Consider the following 19,371-nt stretch of genomic DNA (forward strand, 5'->3'; position numbering starts at 1 on the left):
TGTAGCTCTAATAGGCAGCGTGGGGAATCGTTAGTCCACCTCAACGCCCTGACTGATGGGCACTTCACTTCAATCATCTGCCCGAGCAGTAGTGGCCCAGTACTATTGACACTGTGTCAGCTGCAAGAGAAGATGCCTTAATCGGCCTCGACACCCTCTGCATTGATTTGACAAGTTGCTGTAATGACCTTCTTGTTTTTCTGAAGGATTACTGTTTACTCAGGAGGTGCTGCTGACTAAATGTACTGCATCGTCATGGAAACGCTGCTGGTGGAGGCTGCCTCCCCACCAGGACTGGGTGGAGGGTGACATTGATAGGAGACTCTGAATATTTCAATGAACTGGTCTGTCCCAATAGTACTAATTCCAGCCCATTAATCAGACCTGCTCGGAAGAGCCAACTGGAATTAGGGACCAGCCTTGTCAGGTCCCCTGTAAAAGACAGTTTGCTACAAAACTCATTTTTGCCCCCAGAATCCATGTTGAGGTTTACTTATAGTGAGAAGGCACTGTTCACTGTGGCTACCTCCTGAGTGCACCTGGAAATTATGATCATTTACATATTATTGAAGGAGGCTGCTTTCTCCTTCACAGACACACCCTTGCATTAGAAGAAGGGACAAGAATGGAGGAAAGGAAACAATACTTGTAACTGGCAATGTGTCAGCACTGTTACCTTTATGAATAAGAATTGCTCTATAAATGGTAGCTATTGTTATTATTTTATTTCATTGATTCTAAGATAGAAAATGTGCACCCCTAACATTCCCGAAATCAAGCACGTCTTATAAATCAATCTGTACATTTGTTGTCAGCCAGGTGGCACTTCTGACACAGGAGAAAATGTTCCATTCACGTTTTCTAGTAAGAACAAAAACAACAGCATCAAAGTCTCTTAGATTCAATATTGCAGATTTTTGCAGTGAGTGCTTTATACAGATTACTTTTTTGAATTTTTAACAAAACTCGTGTAATTGCATATTGTATTTGGCTGCAAGAAACAAGAGCCCTGTCTACAGAGGACTAAATGCAAAAGAATTTATTATTATTATTTTTTCTCATTAACAAGAAATCTAGAAGTAGGAGTTTGTTGGCAGTGTCTCGGCAAGTCAAGGATTTCGGATCCAAAGTCTCAGCAGTTCTCTTTATCTTTTCCTTGTGAGTCCAAGATAGCTGCTGAAGTTAAAGGCATTGCATCCTAACTGCAGTTGAAGGGAGGAAAAGGAGAAAAGAGTGTAGCTCTCATCAGCCCCCTTCAAAAGGATTCCTGTACATCACCCTTAACCATTTCCACCATCTTCCATCCAGTGGTAGATGAGGGGTAGATCTCACCTACCCTTCCTATATTCAAGAAACGCTGGGTCTTTTAAAAATCATGGCATGTTTGCATCCCTACCAAAACTGGAATTATTGTCACTAAGGAAAATGAGCAGGAAGGATATTAAATAGGCAACTCTAATGTATCCTATGGAGAAGGTAATGGCATCCCACTCCAGTACTCTTGCCTGGCAAATCCCATGGACAGAGGAGCCTGGTGGGCTGCAGTCCATGGGGTTGCTAGGAGTCGGACACGATGGAGCGACTTCACTTTCACTTCTCACTTTCATGCATTGGAGAAGGAAATGGCAACCCACTCCAGTATTCTTGCCTGGAGAATCCCAGGGATGGGGGAGCCTGGTGGGCTGCCGTCTATGGTGTCACACAGAGTTGGATACAACTGAAGTGACTTAGCAGCAGCAGCAGCAGCAGCAATGTATCCTATGAGCAAAATATAAGTATACATATGCCCATTGGACATATCATGAAATGGAAGCTTAAAGAGGTTAAATGATTGAAGCTTCACAACTGTCCCATGAAAGAATATTAAGAAAATTCTTATTCCCATACTACAGATAAAGGGTAAGCCAAGTTAACAGAAATTAGGGAATTTGCCCTCAGTGTCACACATCTACCTTATTCTAGAATTTTGGCACCATGTACTATACCACAAGTCATTGTAGGGAAAGCTTCGATTCAATGGCAAGACAGCTTGAAGATGGAAAGAGGAACTGGCCTAGGAAACATGACTGAGACTTTGTTTTTCTTCTTCCAGTGATTCAGCCAGTGGTCCTGAGCAGAATCTATTTTGTGGTTGCGTGTGATTTGTTTGATGTCTATTAAGTGAGCACAGAACGTCTGGCTGCTTTTCCAAGGCTCTTGAATGGAGACCATCTGCCCATTTTTACTGCTTATTTTGAGGCTTATTGGCCATGGGAGTGTTTTATCTCTTGGGCTCCTGTTGACTCCTGACTTCCCTGGCAAGTCCTGGGCAACGTCAGCTATAAATTAAAGACTACTTAGAGGAAAAAAAGGAAAAGAAATTGAGACCTGGGTGGAGGGTGAAGAACTGCAGAGTCATGGTGAAATAAGGAGAGATGACCATATGAGGTGATCCTGAGTCACGGCACCTGGGTGGGAAAGGAGAATTCAAATTCCCCTTTCCTTTGAAAGCTAGGCTGAGTGCCAGAGAATTGATGCTTTTGACCTGTGGTGTTGGAGAAGACTCTTGAAAGTCCCTTGGACTGCAAGGAGATCCAACCAGTCCATTCTAAAGGAGATCAGCCCTGGGATTTCTTTGGAAGGAATGATGCTAAAGCTGAAACTCCAGTACTTTGGCCACCTCATGCGAAGACTTGACTCATTGGAAAAGACTCTGATGCTGGGAGGGATTGGGGGCAGGAGGAGAAGGGGACGACCGAGGATGAGATGGCTGGAGGGCATCACGGACTCGACGGACGTGAATCTGAGTGAAGTCCGGGAGTTGGTGGTGGACAAGGAGGCCTGGCGTGCTGCGATTCATGGGGTCACAAAGAATTGGACACGACTGAGTGACTGAACTGAACTGATGAAAGCGACTCTTCCCACTCACAACCCCAGGCCCTGGCACACAACATCACATGTAGTTCTGATGGGGCTGTTTATACTGAAATTCCACTTTTAGTCCCCTGGTCCTAAGCTGTGCTCTGTCTCCAGCTAGACCTGGAATGTAAACAAATACAGTGATTAGTCCAGGGATTGGCAGTGTGAACCAGGTAGGGCCATTTAGAAATCTCCCTGAGATTCTAACTCTTAACAGTGAAAGAATATCCCTGTTTTTTCCAGTGATGAGCCATTAGTATAAAGGTCTGGGATTCTAATACTATCTCTCAATACTGGGAAGAGAACTTACCTGCAAATGATACAATCATTCAGCAGGGAATGAATCCAGACATGGCTACCTAGCCAGAGCCCTAAAAATATCATTGAGCCCCTGGATCTATCATTGCCTGACCTGTGACCTATTTCAAACTAAGTTAAACAAAGGAACAGCAACCAAAGAAAAACAGCAAGAAATCTGTCGTCTGGTGTAACTGGAAAGCCTCTATCACTTTTGATAACAGTGATCCTGACTAAGACTCTAGGAATGAAGCACCTTGCTATAATAAAATCAACTAAAAAGTTTAAAGAAACATAACCAAGGCAATAATCCAAGACTATTTGAAGGACAAATAAGGAGTGAGTTGAGAAGAATGACTGAAGCTAAGTTTGAGAACATGGAAGGTGAGATATTGCTTTTCTTCACACAGTGAATGTATACATACAAGTACATATATGAATGTACGTACATACACACATACGTATATTTGTATGTACGCAAATGGACGTATATACCTTGTATTATTTCATGGATGTATGTGTCCACATACAGGTGTAAGCAGGTGTATATACAGTTATTTTTCAGATCTATTTAAGTGCTATTGTGATTGAGTTGATAGTGCTTATAGACAAACCTGAATTTTCTCCAAGGTCCTTTTTCTCATTTTCTATAAGCAACAAATAAGAAAAAAATGTTCCTACCCCATTCACAAAAAGGTCAATGAATTTTTTGTGGTTTTCTATGGTTTAGCGGCTACCTGAAAATTCTCCCCATCTCTTACCCCCGGCAAGAGCTTCAGAAACACAAAAGCTGATGCGGTGTCCCTAGTTCTTAAAGCCCCTCCTCCAGACTTTTTCCTTTAATGAGTTTAAAAATTCAATAATAACTATGCATATGGGAGTAGAATCCATTGTGTCATCCTTGTTAAAGTGTTTCACTATTAACCTCTTAGATTTATAAATATTTTCAAGGGAGAGCGCATGCATATTTCATATGCCATGCTGAATGTGCTTTCTACACAGGTTGCCAGAAGGCAAAATACAAACACATGAAATGTTCAACTAGATCACATGCAGCTCAGTTAAATAAATACTAAGATGACAGACTCTAACAGTAATTCACTATAAAACTGTTAATAGACAGTACATTGTCTGTTATGCCCAAATTGTGTTACCAGTGAATCAAATTAAAGGGTGAAGAAAGTTAGATTTGTGTGTCACTTTAAATTGAAGCCTGCTTCAAAATGCTATCGAGCATAATGAAAGAATACCTATAGACCATCCTCTGTTGGCATGGTAATGTATTAAGCTAAGATAAATGGGGCAGTCATCTGAAGCAGGAACTAATGTTGACCAAACCAGCAGTTAACAAGCTGGGTACCTGACATATATCAGATTTTGAAAGACAGAAAACATTAACAGTCCTGCTGATCAAGAACTGATGAGGGTTTTGGTTTTTTTTTTAAAGTTCACTGGGTCTTGCTAACCACATATCTAAAAGAAAGAGTCTCTATTAAAAATTTTTAATTTGTCATTTCATGTATTTATTTTTGGCTGTGCTGGGTCTTCATTGCCGTGCAGGCTGTTCTCTAGCTGCTGCAACCGGGGCTACTCTTTGTTGCTATGCACAGGATTTCTCATTGCAGTGGCTTCTCTTGTGAAGGAGGATGAGTTGTAGGGCACACGACGGTAGTTCGTAGCACGTGAACTCTGGTTGTGGCTCAAGGGCTCTAGCGCACAGGTTTGATAGCTGTGGCGCACGGGCTAAGTCGCTCTGTAGCACGTGGGGTCTTTCCTAATGAGGCTGAAGCCATGTTCCTTGCATGGGCAGGCTGATTCTTTTACTGCTGAGCCACCAGGGAAGCCCAGAGTCATTTGACATGAAGGCAAGTCGAATTTCCAGAAGTGTGGTATCACTGTTTGTAGTAGCAGGGTTTGCAATGGTGGGGAGGATTAGACCTCATTATCCATACCACCACCTCATGCCACCACCCCAGCTATGTCATCTCAGCATAACAACCAGATGGCTTAAGTTCTTCAATGAAGTGTACTTCTTGGCAGGAGAAAAGAAAATTCAAACTGTGATTTATGTTTCAGAGCTTAAATGATGTGGAAATTTCTGCTATTGTTATTATTTCTTGATATTTTGGGGATTCTTTTGTCTGCTTTTCTCAGTTTACACCTTGAAAGATTTGTGCTACTCTACCATTCTAGGCCAAAATGCTATCTTATTCAGAGAGTAGGTTAGTAACATCATGCCTCTGCTGGACCACAACCATGTCTCCTCAGTGGAGTCTTAGGCCACAAGCCTGGGAGGAAGGAGCTGACCTTCAGTGCTCCAGTGCTGCCCATACGTTTCCTTCTCTGACCCCTTCTCCCCCATCCAGTTTGAGTGGTCTCCACTCCTCTCTTTTCTTTATGCTATATTTCACTTATTCGTAATGACCGCACACTGAGGTACCCAACTCGCATTCTACCCCTAAGCTGCTGCTAAGTCGCTTCAGTCGTGTCTGACTCTTCGCAACCCCATGGACTGCAGCCTATCAGGCTCCTCAGTCCATGGGAGTTTCCAGGCAAGAGTACTGGAGTGGGTTGCCATTGCCTTCTCCATCTACCCCTAAGATGTGCCTCCTAAAATTGTGTTGTCTGTTTGTGATTGGGACCATACAGCAATTCCAGAGACAGAATATATATATATATACCTGTATGAGTCCCAAGGCAGCTGTGACATGGACTGAAATGAACTGGTCAGTGAATATCAAATTGAACATATGTACATCTGAGCGATCCTGGACATATCTGTGTATGCGTGTGTCTGTCAGTCTGGGGAGCATAAAGAACAGTGACCTCTGTGCTGATGGAGACATCTGTCAGGGGCTGAGATATATACCTCTCTGCTCCCCCAACCCAGCCATGGATAAGTAGATACCCTGATAAACCCCCTCTCTACATACCTGCATTCATGAGAATTTGATAGTTAACAGATAACCTTTCCTGCATATAGTAATACACGTGCATGTTAATAGGAGTCACATGGTGATTGGATACATTAGTGAGAATGCCAAGATAGTAGGATTTGGAACCTCTTAAGCAGCCAGTGGACCTTCCAGTTCCTCTCAAAACCATCTGCAGAAGTAGTCACCTTTGGATCCCTGTAAAGAGCTGGGTCTTGCTGTGGACAAAGCCCCATCATTAACCTGTGCATGTTTTTGTCGGGCAGCAACAGAAACATGAGGTCAGTCCAGCCTGGGGCAGTTTCTTTCCAAGAGAAGATGGAGGAAGGACAGCTAAGTGACTGGAAATTTGACTTGCCTTCATGTCAAGAGATACCTGCACCTTTTGGAAACAACAAACCCTTTGTGGTACCTCAGTGGGATCATCAGTGGGGCATGGCTCTCTCCTGGATGACGTAAGAGCTCTGTTATGTTTACCTGGCCCCTGAAGGGCTTCTGAAGCATCACCTCCTTTCCCTCACCAGCTTTATACTCCTGGTTCTGCCCATCACATCCATTTCTCCAAGTGGCATCTGCCTATTGCCTCCAGGTCTGTGGAAATTGTCTCCGTCTGCCTCTTCACCTGGAAACCTCTCACTGACAATCTAAGTCTCTGCTTCTATTCTCTTCACACAATACCATCTCAAAACCAGAGGTCCTTAAAACGTGCCCCACCCCCCAACTCCCCAGACCATCAGCACTGATAGTGTCTGAGAGCTTATTAGAAATGTAAATTCAGGTGTGCTTGTTTATCTTTTTAAGAGTATGGAGACAAATAACTGTGCAGTTCCCATTCATTGTGAAGTCTCAACAATCAGACCCATTGTCCTTCAGAGCCGGGAATGCGCCTGTTCCTGCCTGTTCCTTTGTGTCCAGGTGTTGTTGCTGGGGGAGGTTAAGTGTTTATGGAAATGAATAGATGATTTACAAGTGAACGGGAAGCAGAATCATAAGGCAGTAGAAAGTCCAGGCTCTGAGGCAAGACTTTCTCAGAACAAATCCTGGCACCTATATTCCTGGTTCTGTGGCCCTAGACAGTTACTTAGTCTCCTTTGCTTGCTAGCAAAAGAGGCATGGTAGTGGTGCCGATTCTGCAGGCAGTGTGTGGATCTGATACATTAACACTGATAATACTTTGAACAGTGCATGTCATCTAGTTGCTGCTGTTATTGTTTAGTTGCTCAGTCGTGTCCAAATTTTTGTGACCCCATCGACTGTAGCCCACCAGGCTCCTCTGTCCATGGGATTTCCCAGGAAAGAATACTGGAGTGAATTGCCATTTCCTTTTCCTGGGCATCTAGTAAGCACCCCCTATTATGAGTATTAATTAAGACGGATTTTAATTCTGACATATTCCTGTTGAAGGATTTCACTGGATTTCCCCAAAGGATACTTGGAATTAGAATCTGGAATATACATACAGACAGTCTGTGACTTATAATAGTTCAACTTATGATTTTTCAGTGTTATGATGACGTGAAAGCAATATACATTCAGTAGAAACTGTACTTTGAATTTTTCATTTTGATCTTTTCCTGGGCCAGTGATACGTATTGCAAGACTCTCTCAGGAAGTGGCAGCCATAGCTCGCAGTCAGCCCCGACTGACAACCAACACACTTAGAACCACTCGGCACCCAGGCAACCATCCTGCTTTTCACTTTTAGTGCAGGGTTCACTAAATTACTCAAGAGATTCAGCACTTGATTATAAAATAGGCTTTGTGTTAAATGATGTTGCCCAACTGTAGGCTAATGTATGTGTTCTGAGCATGTCTAGGGTGGGCTAGGCTAAGGTACCATGTTCCATCAGTTGGATATGCTAAATGCATTTCAATTTGTTATGTTCTCAACTCATGATATATTTATAGGGACATAACCCATCATAAGTCAAAGAAGAGCTGTATATATATTATCTTCTGATTCTCTTTCTTGGCACATCTCAACAGTGTCTGGAGAAGAGCTTTATTTGGTGATGTCATTTTCTACCCATTAAGTGTTTATAAATTTGAGACGGAGTTGAAGAGAACAGAATTTGCTGAAGTCCCTCTTCCTCACTTTTCCCCTCTCCTTTTCCTCAGCCCCCATCTTCTTTTGGGCTTCCCTGGTGTCTCAGTGATGAAGGATCCACCTGCAATACAGGAACTGCAGGAGACGCAGGTTCAATTCCTGGGTCAGGAAGATCCCTGGTGGAGGGCATGGCAACCCACTCCAGTATTCCTGCCGGGAGAAGCCCATGGACAGAGGAGCCTGGCGGGCCATAGTTCATAGGGTCGCAGAGTCGGAAGCAACTTAGCACACACATCTTTTCTCTCCTATTTCCTGCTTTTCCCTTTTCTTTCCTGTTGTCTTTCTATGCCTCTCTCTCCTCTCTCTGCCTCCCCTTCCTCTTCACCCGCACTGACTTCCTCCTTTCCTTCCTTTCTCTCACCCGGATACTTCTGGAATCATCACAATTGGTTTCTGCCAACACCATTAAATGCCACAAAATATCTGAAGTATTATACATGACCCTTAACAGCCCTAATGAACATGCTAGGAAAGTGTCCAGGGAAAAGAAACATTATTGCAAGTGAAGTACTCAAAGTTATTTTTCCACTCTACCTGAAATTGAACTTCTTTGCTGTTCTTTCAGCTGAGAACATCTTGTTACAAACTATCCCCAAAGCAAAGGCTGGATGGGCTGCCTGGGGACCACTTGGGTACCACCTGGTATCCCAGCCCACCAGCAGAATGCCAGTCTCACCCGCCTTGCAAAGCAGACCGACCGCAGGTCTCATGGCTGCTCTGTTACATCAGATGCTTCATTCACCCCTGCAGCTTGGAGGGGGCCTAAAATGGAGAGTTCATGATCCCCCTGTGTTCAGAGGCTGAGTATGCCCCTCACATGTACTGAGGAGAGGATTCTGATGTTTGGTGGGAGGTCAGACACAATGACCTCAGAGATCCCTTCAAAGTGGAAATTCTGTGATTAGGGTCAATTCTTAACCTCCGAACTGTTGAAGGTAACTGGAATTCTGCCAGACGGTGGGTCACTCCACCTCAGCCCTCAAACCACAGAGGCCTTTTTTAATGGTCAGCATCCCCTCAGCCCTCTGACAGTCATCCAACACAGCTCCTCTGAATTCCACCTTAGCTCTGTGCTCTTTCTCAGATATAAACAGTAAGTCGAACACGTCTCTCTGAAGTGGCTGTGAAGATGGGGTGTTGCCCAGCCAGGCCGGCTGATTATGGCCTTTTGGTTCAGATGGGGGGTGGCTCAGCATAGGAGTGAGTGATGGTAACAGTGGACCCTGCCCTTCCTTGACTCCTGCCTCAGCAGAAAAGCCCTCTCCTCCTCTTGGGGGTGCATCCCCCTCCCTTTTTAAAAGTCAAACCGAATTTATACCCCCTTTTCTCTCCCAGCCAAACAGGTGACTCCTGCCAGGCCAGGAAGAGAAAAAGGGCATTGTCTGCGTCTACCTCCGGCTCCACTTCATTTCATTGAGCTCACGCGTTCCCTCTTCATGTCACTGAAAATGTTATTTATCGATCCTGCTGACAGCGGCAGTAAATAGAGCCCAGGCTGTTTTACATCGCTGATGAGAAGGCAGGCTCCATAACTCATCAGGCCCAATCTGATTCCACATCAGTCCTCTTCCCCTTTTTTCTCCTCTGTATCTCATTACAGAAACAGGAATTAATACACATGGGCAGAAGAGAAATGAGTCCGGCTGCTCTTAAGGCTTTTGTGGGAAAGCAGACATCCTCAGTGGCTCTTCAAGAAAAATGGACGGGGTCAGCCCAGTTGCTCACTGTGGACCATTAGCTGTGCCCTGATGATAACAGACTGAGGGGTCCTCATACCCTTGGCCTGGAGCTGAGATTTGGGGATTAGCATAGAGATGGCTTCCCAACCATTCTTTTTGAATCTCAATGTACAGCTATGGCCCAGGGATGCTATGAACTGTAAGATAAAATGATGCATTTTCTTGGAATGCCTACTTTAGATTTAAGGAGTAAATATATATTAAAATAAATACAAATATTCTAATATGGGGTTAACTTGAATGGACATGGAGTTTAGTGTGACACTTCAAAGAAATTTCGCTTTTGTGATGAGTTCCATTGGAGCTATGCTTCAGACCACAGTGGCGAGCAATCCCTTCATCCCTTCGTTCTGGCTTTGGGCCTTCTCAAATAAAACACTTCCAGAAATGAGCCAACCTATTCATCCTACTCTTCCATCTTTTAATGTGTATTTATTTGGCTGAATCAGGTCTTAGTTGGGGCATTCAGGATCTTCACTGCAGCCGTGGCCTCTCTAGTTGTGATGTAGAGCGCTCAGTAGCTGTGGTCCTTAGGCTTAGTTGCTCTGCGGTATGTGGGATCTTGGTTCCCTGATCAGGAACTTCTGCAGACACCATCCTTAGTTTGTGTTTAACCCACAGTATTAGATAGTGAGTCTACTCTGAGACAAGTGGTGCTGAGTGGAATCCGTGCTGAATGTACGGTGGGAACCCTGAGATTATTCTCTAGGCCTATCCCTTTGTTGCTGGACTTCAGGCACAAAGCTCCCTCTTGCCCCAAACTCACTATCCTCCTCTGTTAAATGGGGTTGATGATATCTGCCTGTCTGAGCCTTTGTGAGCATTCACTGAGACAGAGAGAGGAACTTTGCTTGTCAGTAGTCTTGTACCTGGGATTAAAGCAGTATTAGAATGCAGAATCAGCACCAATCACTTTTCTTTTATCTTTTTAATATTTATTGATTTGTCTGTACCAGATATTTAGTTGCGGGGTGCAGGATCTTGGTTGCCACCTATGGAATCTTTCAGTTGTGGCATGCAAGATCTAATTCCCTGACCAGGGATCAAACCCAGGCCCCCTGCGTTGGGAGCAGGAAACCTTACCTGCTGGATCCCCAGGGAAGCGCCAATTTCTGATGGCAGGTACATCATCATCATAAGGGCATGTGAAAGGACTACGTGTTATAAAATGTCCCACCATGTGAAACAGAATTCTTGTCATTATTGAGCACCTGCTAACTGAATTAAGGTCAGGCACGGAGACTACTCTGTGGAAGTACAAGAGGACTCTGATCTAAGGAAATCCATGTCTAACTGAGAAAAGTAGACAAATGTCACTAGTGTGGGACAATGGGCAAGCAGTAGCTAGACTGTGCAGGTGAACTGTCTGTTCAGACTCTATAATAAAAAAACAGGACTATCACTGAATGGTTATGGGTGTTTAGTATGTTCTAGGCATTGTCCTAAGGATGTTGCTGCTAAGTCGCTTCAGTCATGTCCGACTCTGAGACCCCATAGACGGCAGCCCACCAGGCTCCCCCATCCTTGGGATTCTCCAGGCAAGAACATTGGAGTGGGTTGCCATTTCCTTCTCCAAGGTGTGAAAGTGAAAAGTGAAAGTGAATTCACTCAGTTGTGTCCAACCCTTAGCGACCCTATGGACTGCAGCCTACCAGGCTCCTCCGTCCATGGGATTTTCCAGGCAAGAGTACTGGAGTGGGGTGCCATTGCTTTCTCCACCTAAGGCCATTACCTGTAGTTATCTCCACTAAACCTTCTAACAAACCTCCAAAATGTATCTTCATTTATAATTAAAGAATCCAGGCTTAACCAGATGAAGAGGTTCTCCCATGACCCTGCAGTGTTTGCACCAGATTTGTTTGACTTCAGAGCCTCTGATGAAAAGGCTTTCTCAGGGAGCTGTGACCATGCAGGGCAGGGGTGCATGAACATTGCCAGATAAGCCCAATTTTGTTCACTTTTATCCTCTGGGCACTCGGGCTCCTCAACCCATCATTGTGCCTCAGGTTCTTCATTTGCAAGAGAAAAAGGACTGACTTAGTTGATCTCAATTCTGAGACTCTGGATATACTTGTGAAAAGGAGAACTAGACAGATTGAAGTTCAGTCTATAAAAGCTTGTGATAGGCTTTGAAAACAGGCATGATACAACCCTAAACTAGGACTTGGTTATTTCTCAGGAGATGGTTCCTTTAATTTTGGAAAAATAGATGCACAATTCATCTACTTGTTTGAAATAAATTTTGAACTTATGTATGTACATGTATGTACATACACATATATATTCATATGTAAAATGTTTTTACATATATATTCATATGTAAAATATAGGTGTTTATATATATATGTACCACATATATAAAAACTATCTATGTATATGTATACAAACACTATCATTATTATTGCAACCTTTATTAACTTGCTTGAATTTTAGGTTGACTCTCCCTCTCCTATACTCAAAGTTTAGAGCTCTGAGTATTGAGATATCTGAAAATCCTAGCTTTTATTCCTTTATTTGCCATCTTTAGAAGTTACTGCTGCTTGTTTTCTTAGCTATTTCATAGTTCCTAAACTTTGCTTAAAAGTATTTCTAATTCTTCACATTGAAAAGTGGATTGCAAATGAAGTTTAATACGGAATGTTTTGTACCAAGAAAACTAATGCCCCGTTTTCCCCCCTAATGAATGCCAAAATCATCACAGACTCAAGGCTCATGAATAATGTATATCATCCAATTAAGTACAAATGCTGTTCAGTTCTTGCAAGTGGTATGTGATACCAGTTCTGGCCTTAGAATGGGCACGGAGGCTAGGGATGGAAGAAGGGCTTGGGGACTGTTGTGGTTGTGTGCCTGTGTGTCTGACAGCTAAGCCCCCACAACTTGTCATGCTCGTTACATCCTGAGAGCTAAACTTCCAATGCTCCAGTCCACAGAGAGGTGTTTTGGTTTTGTTTTTGTTTTCCCTAACCATAAATATAACTTATCTTAAATTTTAAATCCTCAGGCTCTAATGGCCTGGGAGCTCTTGTCTGGTCATGCCCTCTGCTTGTGAAACCATCCCCTCTGATTGGCCAGCAGACCCCTCTCCCCAAGCTGAACTGCTTCAGGGTCACCCTCTAGAGGCTGACCCTCCAAGGGAGATGCACCAGTGATTCTTTGTCCCCAAAGAATACACATCACTCTTTTGGCTCCTGACCAAGATGTCCTTCTCACCAAGAGATCTTGGCAACCTTCTGAGGCTGCTGATTTGGGTATTTGTTTGTTTATTTTTGTTTTAGCATTTGTTTATTTATTTGCACACAATGCTGTGGTCAGGAGCTTGCTACTTCTCCAGGGAAGTTGTCTGCAATGCATCACTGAGGCAACAACTTAACAATTCACACTGATCATTCCCAGTGGTCTGCCATGGAGATTCCAGAAAGCATGAACTGGGTGTGTTCTTTATCTTCCACTACCAAAAACACAGAGCCCGGAGGACATGATATCAAATCAACGCTTTCAGACAGCCAGTAAAGGTGATTATATATCTGAACCTCAGTTCCCTCATCAGAAACAGAAGATAGTAACTAACAAATGTTTTATCCAGATGGGTGTATAGAGTAAAAGCATTGTTACCTATAAATCCTGAAGCTTCGTGCAAATGTTTGTAATTACCCTCTTTGCTATGAGTATATAGACGTCCCCATTAGGACTTCATAACTGGACATGACAAATCTCCAGGACTTGGGCTCACCCAAGCCGGATTACTGTTGTTCATAAAAATATTCATCTATCAGGGTTTGCATTTGTAGCATTTAGTTGTGCCAAATAACAGAGCCAGCCAGCGGTTTCTTAGAATTACACCGTCTAATAATGAATGCTGGAGACAGAATTTTTTTCAGCCTAAAATCTCTTCTTATAACTCAGGGTTGATGAGTGCTGCCCTACATTTCTCGATGGATCCAATTTAACACCAGACGAAGCAGTGACTCAGACTAACTTAAATATCTCAAGACGAGTTTCACCTTTTCCTCTGAGGCCGTATCAGTTCAATTGCATAAGTGCAAATTTATTGAAAGTGGTTTGGTGCTTAGCTTTTCTCTATTGGCAGTAATGGAGTTTAAATTTATAGCAGGCTGATGAATTTCAGATAAGAGAACCATTACCTTACAACAACATTAAGGAAAAATATATAACTCCAATTGCTGAACCTCAAATGCGTATTGTTTGAATGAGGAGAGATGGATGAGGTAGGCTGACATTTGCAAATGCGTTTCCTCTCCATCCTCATGGTGCTAGCCCAGGAGTTTGAAAGCATGGCATGTTCCAGAAAGGGCTCAGGATAGTTATGCATTACAAGTGCATTATAACAAAATAGCAGAAGTAGGACATGATCTAGAGGTGAGGGATTTTTCCTTCTCTTAATTAATATAATTGGAGGTGTCTTTTGGCAATGGACCAAGGCTGTCATAGGGCTTGGGTGGTTCACTTGGTACTTGTGACATCCTCTCCCATATGTTATTTTCCTTTTATACTGGGCTTTGTCTTCCCGCAGGGTGGAACTCTGACATTATATAGACTAAAATGAAGGATGCAGTACTCGTGTGAGGTCCAAAGAGGCCTGGGCTTCTCCATTTTCTTGAGACTTCCAGTATATGGGGGAGGGGGAGAGGAATGAAACTGAAACAGCTTTATACAAATTATACAGCTTTATATTTATATGTTGTATTTTTAAATGTTTATGCTGAGTAAATGAATTCTTTACCTTAAAAAATATAATGTTATTTGCTACATTAAGATTATCACAGAATTGATAAAATGGGGGTTAGAGACAATATTCTCACACAATGGAACACAAATTTCAGGTTATGTGATGTACTTTATCTTTTCCCCATTTCTGTCATGCATCTTAGAAATTGTGTGAATGACATCATTTAGAGATAGTCTCTTTTTAAAATAATTAATGTTGATTGTAGTTGATTTACAGTGTTTTAGGTGAACAATGTGACTCAATCATACATATATATCTATTATATTTCAGTTTCCAGTACAGGTTATTACAAGATACCAACTATAGCTTCCTGTGCCATACAGTAAGTCCTTGTTTATTTTATATAGTAATGTGTATCTATTAATCCCAAATTCCTAATTTATCTCTTTGTCCCTTTCCCCTTTAGTAACCATAAGTTTAATTTCTAAGTCAGTGAATCTGTTTCTGTTTTATAAACAAGTTCATTTGTATCTTTTTTTGAGATTACACATATAAGTGATATCATATGATGTGTCTTTGTCTGATTTACCTCACTTTATATGAATATAAAGTCTTAACATGAGATGCATTGTGGGTTTGTGTGTCAAATAACCCTTTCTGCTTTTCCATTTCCACCTCATTCCCCTATAGACCATAGCTTTCCAAAAAATTTCATTCTTGGGCAGGTTACTTACTTTTCTGGCTCTTGTTTTCATTGATAAAATGTATGTGTGTCTGAGGAGTAGAGGTATGGGGGTCCCCAGCACCACCAAGTTGCTGGTGGTAAGACCCCAAATTTCCCCAGGATGAGAGGGATTTTCCCAGCTTTTAGAGAGAAGGTCACTTCAATCCCCAGGGAAACCCCACTTGGGATGATTTCTCTGTGGTCCTCTCTCAGTCCAAGGCCGCTTCTTTGCAGTTCATGTTATCCATGGGGGACCGGCCACTACAAACGCCCCAACCCTTCTGAGAAGGGAGCGGCTGAGGAATGAGCCATGAAAAGTGTCATCTTATTTATTTTATTGACGTTTAGTAGACTTACAGTGTCATTATTTTCACGTGTACAGCAAAGTGATTCAGATAGGTAGGTAGATAGATAATTCTTTACCCATTTCTTTCCCCTACAGATTATTACCAGATCTTGAGAGTAGTTCCCTGTGCTATACAGGAAGTCCTTATTGATTATCTATTTTATATAATGTGTATATTTTAATCCCAGGGTCCTAATTAATCCTTGCCCACCCTCACCATTTCCCCTTTGGTAACCATAAGCTTGTTTTCTGTGTCTGTGAGTCTATTTCTGATTTGTAAATGAGTTCATTTGTATCATTTTTTTAGATTTCACATAAAAACGGTATCATCTGACATTTGTCTTTGTCTGGCTTACTGGAATTAGTACAATAATCTCTAGGTCCATGCATGTTGCTACAAATGGCACTGTTTCATTTTTACGGCTGAGTAATGTTCCATCGTATGTATATACCACATCTATTTTAGGCATTCATCCATTGATGGACACTTAGGTTACATCCATATTTTGGCTGTTGTGACTAGTGCTGCAGTGAGCACCGGGGTGCATGTATCTTTCGGAATTATGGTTTTCTCCAGATATATGCCCAGCAGTAGGATTGCAGGATTATTTATGGTAGATCTATTTTTAGTTTTTAAGAAACCTCTCTACTGTTCTCCATAGCTGCTGTACCAATTTATATTCCCACCAACAGTGTAGGAACGACCCCCTTTCTCCACACTCTCTCCAGCACTTATTATTTGCAGACGTTTGATGATGGCCATTTAGAGTATTGTAAGGTGGTTGCTACCTCTTTATAGTTTTGATTTGCGTTTCTCTACTAAATAGCAGTGTTGAGTATTTTTTCATGTGCCTGTGGGCCTTCTGTATGTCTTCTTGGAGAAATGTCTATGTAGATCTTGTGCCCATTTTTTTATTGGATTATTTGGGTTTTTTTTTTTTTTTATACTGAGCTGTATGAGCTGTTTGTATATTTTGGGAATTAATCCTTTGTTGGTTGCATCATTTGCAAATAGTTTCTTCCCTTTCATAGATCGTCGTATTATTTCATTGATGGTTTTCTTTGCTGTGCAAAAGCTTTTAAGTTTCATTAGGTCCCATGTGTTTCTATCAACGAATATTTAGGTTGCTTCCAAGTCTTGGCTATTGTAAATAGAACTGCAGTGAACACTAGGTACATGTATCTTTTTGAATTATACTTTTCTCCTGTGTCATTTTAGGCACTCCTCTGACCTTTGTCCCGGCACTGTGGGCAGGGAATGGATGTTCTACACATTCAGTGTCTTTCCTGCTTGGCTTGTAATCTCTGTCCTACGATACCAGAGTCAGCGCCGCACTTAAAACACAGTTCTCTTTAAGAGAGAATCTTCAGTTTTCTGTAAATAATACCAGAGGGATTTGTGTAGAATGAGACATTCATTTTGTAGTTATTCACACAGCGCATTTGAAAGAAAGGGAACTGAATTCAGTTGGCTGGTGGTTTATTATGAAAATAACTGGCTATTAACTGACCTCAGGAAAGTTTGAATGAAGTTAAATAGTCAAACACATGATGTTTTGCCAGCAGTTTTTTCAGCCAAGAAATAGCTTTTGGTGTGGCCCAATCTTAGAAAGGTTGATACTGTCATTCTAGGCCAGAGCAACTGACTCTGGTCCCTTGTTATAAAAGCCTGTTAGAAAACACCCAGACTAATGTGGCCTTGGGGGGAAGATTACATTTCAAGTGCAAATCGCAGAGCAGTGTCCATAGCTGATCCAAGAACATCGATTATAACTTTAATACGGAGCCTTTGAGGATCTAACAGTTATCCCAAGTTGTTTGTTTTTAACATAAGGCACGCATCAAAATCATAAAACTGAAAGTGACCACAACTATCATATTACATTTTGATTCACAAACAGAACTTTGAAAATAAGAGATTATTTAGTTCAGCTTTCTTATTTTACAGATGAAGAGACTGCGACCTATAGAAAGGACCCACGTGCCTCCCCTGGGGTAGATATTCTAGTCCCATCTCCTCTTTGTAGTGTCTTGCCTGATAGAAATTGACATCATGGAGCTTCATGAATTAGGAAGAACAGATTACTCTTTTTGGTCCTATTTTAATTTTTCTCAAAACTCATAAAATATCATTAGAGTGCTTTTTAAATTTTTCTGGAAAGCAGGAAATCGTAAGATTGATAAATAGTTTAATGTGAACCTGATGGCTTGATTAATTAATCACCAAGCTGAGGAACCACTACAATTCATATGTCAATTCAGACTATTTTCGGGAAATGATTTGAATCAATTGCTAATGAAATTGAGAAATTTAGGAGCCACTTTCTGACTTCCAAATGACAGGGCTCATATTTAACTCAAGAGACGTGACAGTTAATGACAACATAAAAAGTGCCATGAATTATTTTCCAGATCATGGGAAAATTACAGCATCTCCCCATTGAAACAGCTCGCAGCTCATCAGCATGAAAATAAACAGCCTTAATCACATGCTAAGAAATCTTCGATGCTGTTTAAAATCTAGGTTCCTTTTTGAAATAAACAAAGACCATAATCCTCAGGAATAATTGTAATATTTCATAACCTCTTCCTTAATACAGAGTGATAGATGAACCTAGTCTAACTGATCTTACTCCTGAAACCTTACAGAAAAAAACAGTATAGATCATTGTAATTAATAAATCTAATTACTTTAAATCCTTATACTAGGTAGAGGTTAATTTCTCTTCCCTACTTTAATTCATAGGCTGAGGTTTCCAACCCTGTTTATGTATAAAAGGGCTTGCTTTGTATATCTTTCCATAACTTTTCACTTCTAGGCAGACTCTTTAATGAACTTAACATTACATCGAGATATAACAAGACAGTTGTTATGTGTTAATGAAATATCAGTGGCAATGGGAAAATGCACTGATCAATATTTAATCTAATTAAGGTGTATACAAGGCAATATTATGTAATTAACTCAAAAGAGCATAAGTGATACATGCATGTTTAAATTTTTATTAATATATTTGTTAAGAATTTTTACATCATGCTGTTTTATGGGCTTACTTGAGAGATATAAAATTAAAATGTTTGTCAAGATGCTACTGGAGCAAGTATTAAATGTGGCTCTTAATCATCTTAACAGTCTTTAAGGTTCCCGTGCAGTTCTGATAGTCTCACTAAGGATGAAAGATGAATTTTCCAACAAACAAGAGTCCATATATAAAACCTTTCTGGAATGGTCTTTTAATTTTTTTTTTCTTCTACGTTCTCATGCTGCTTTGCAAAGAGAATGTATAACAGGATTTGTACAGGTAAGAAAATTTGAAATATGTTTACTATTTTTAAGAATATTCTTTAAAGAGCTACATGTTGCCGGGGAGAAAATATATGGAACTGTAAATATCATTGGGTTACTCTACATATATCTTTTGGGATTTTAATACCACAGCCTCACAAATTCCTGTAGAATTGCAATTTGTGGGGGTGAATTTTGGTGGGACGGTGACTATGTATCTCATACAAAGACCAGAATAGACTGTTATGATTTTCTACTTTCCAAATATACAAAGCTGCAATATGGGGAAACACTTAAATGGGATCTTGAAGCAAATCCAGAAACAGGCCGCTGTGCCTAGACATTGGCATG

General features: G+C 41.4%; 1 protein-coding gene across 3 annotated transcripts in view; it reads left to right on the forward strand.

Annotated features, from left to right (window-relative positions):
- The window catches only part of LRMDA (leucine rich melanocyte differentiation associated), a 1,405,312-nt gene that overhangs the window by 1,343,242 nt on the left and 42,699 nt on the right, over positions 1-19,371 (forward strand). For 2 of the 3 annotated variants that reach the window (XR_011253046.1, XR_011253044.1), the window contains one exon: positions 14,995-15,046. The gene's annotated coding sequence lies outside the window, so the exon portion shown is untranslated. Of the gene's footprint in view, positions 1-14,994; positions 15,047-17,682; positions 18,832-19,371 lie in introns of those variants that run through there. The other variant, XR_011253045.1, reaches the window with a different exon arrangement.

The sequence above is a fragment of the Ovis canadensis genome, chromosome 25, assembly GCF_042477335.2.
Source record: "Ovis canadensis isolate MfBH-ARS-UI-01 breed Bighorn chromosome 25, ARS-UI_OviCan_v2, whole genome shotgun sequence".
NCBI lineage: Eukaryota > Metazoa > Chordata > Mammalia > Artiodactyla > Bovidae > Ovis > Ovis canadensis.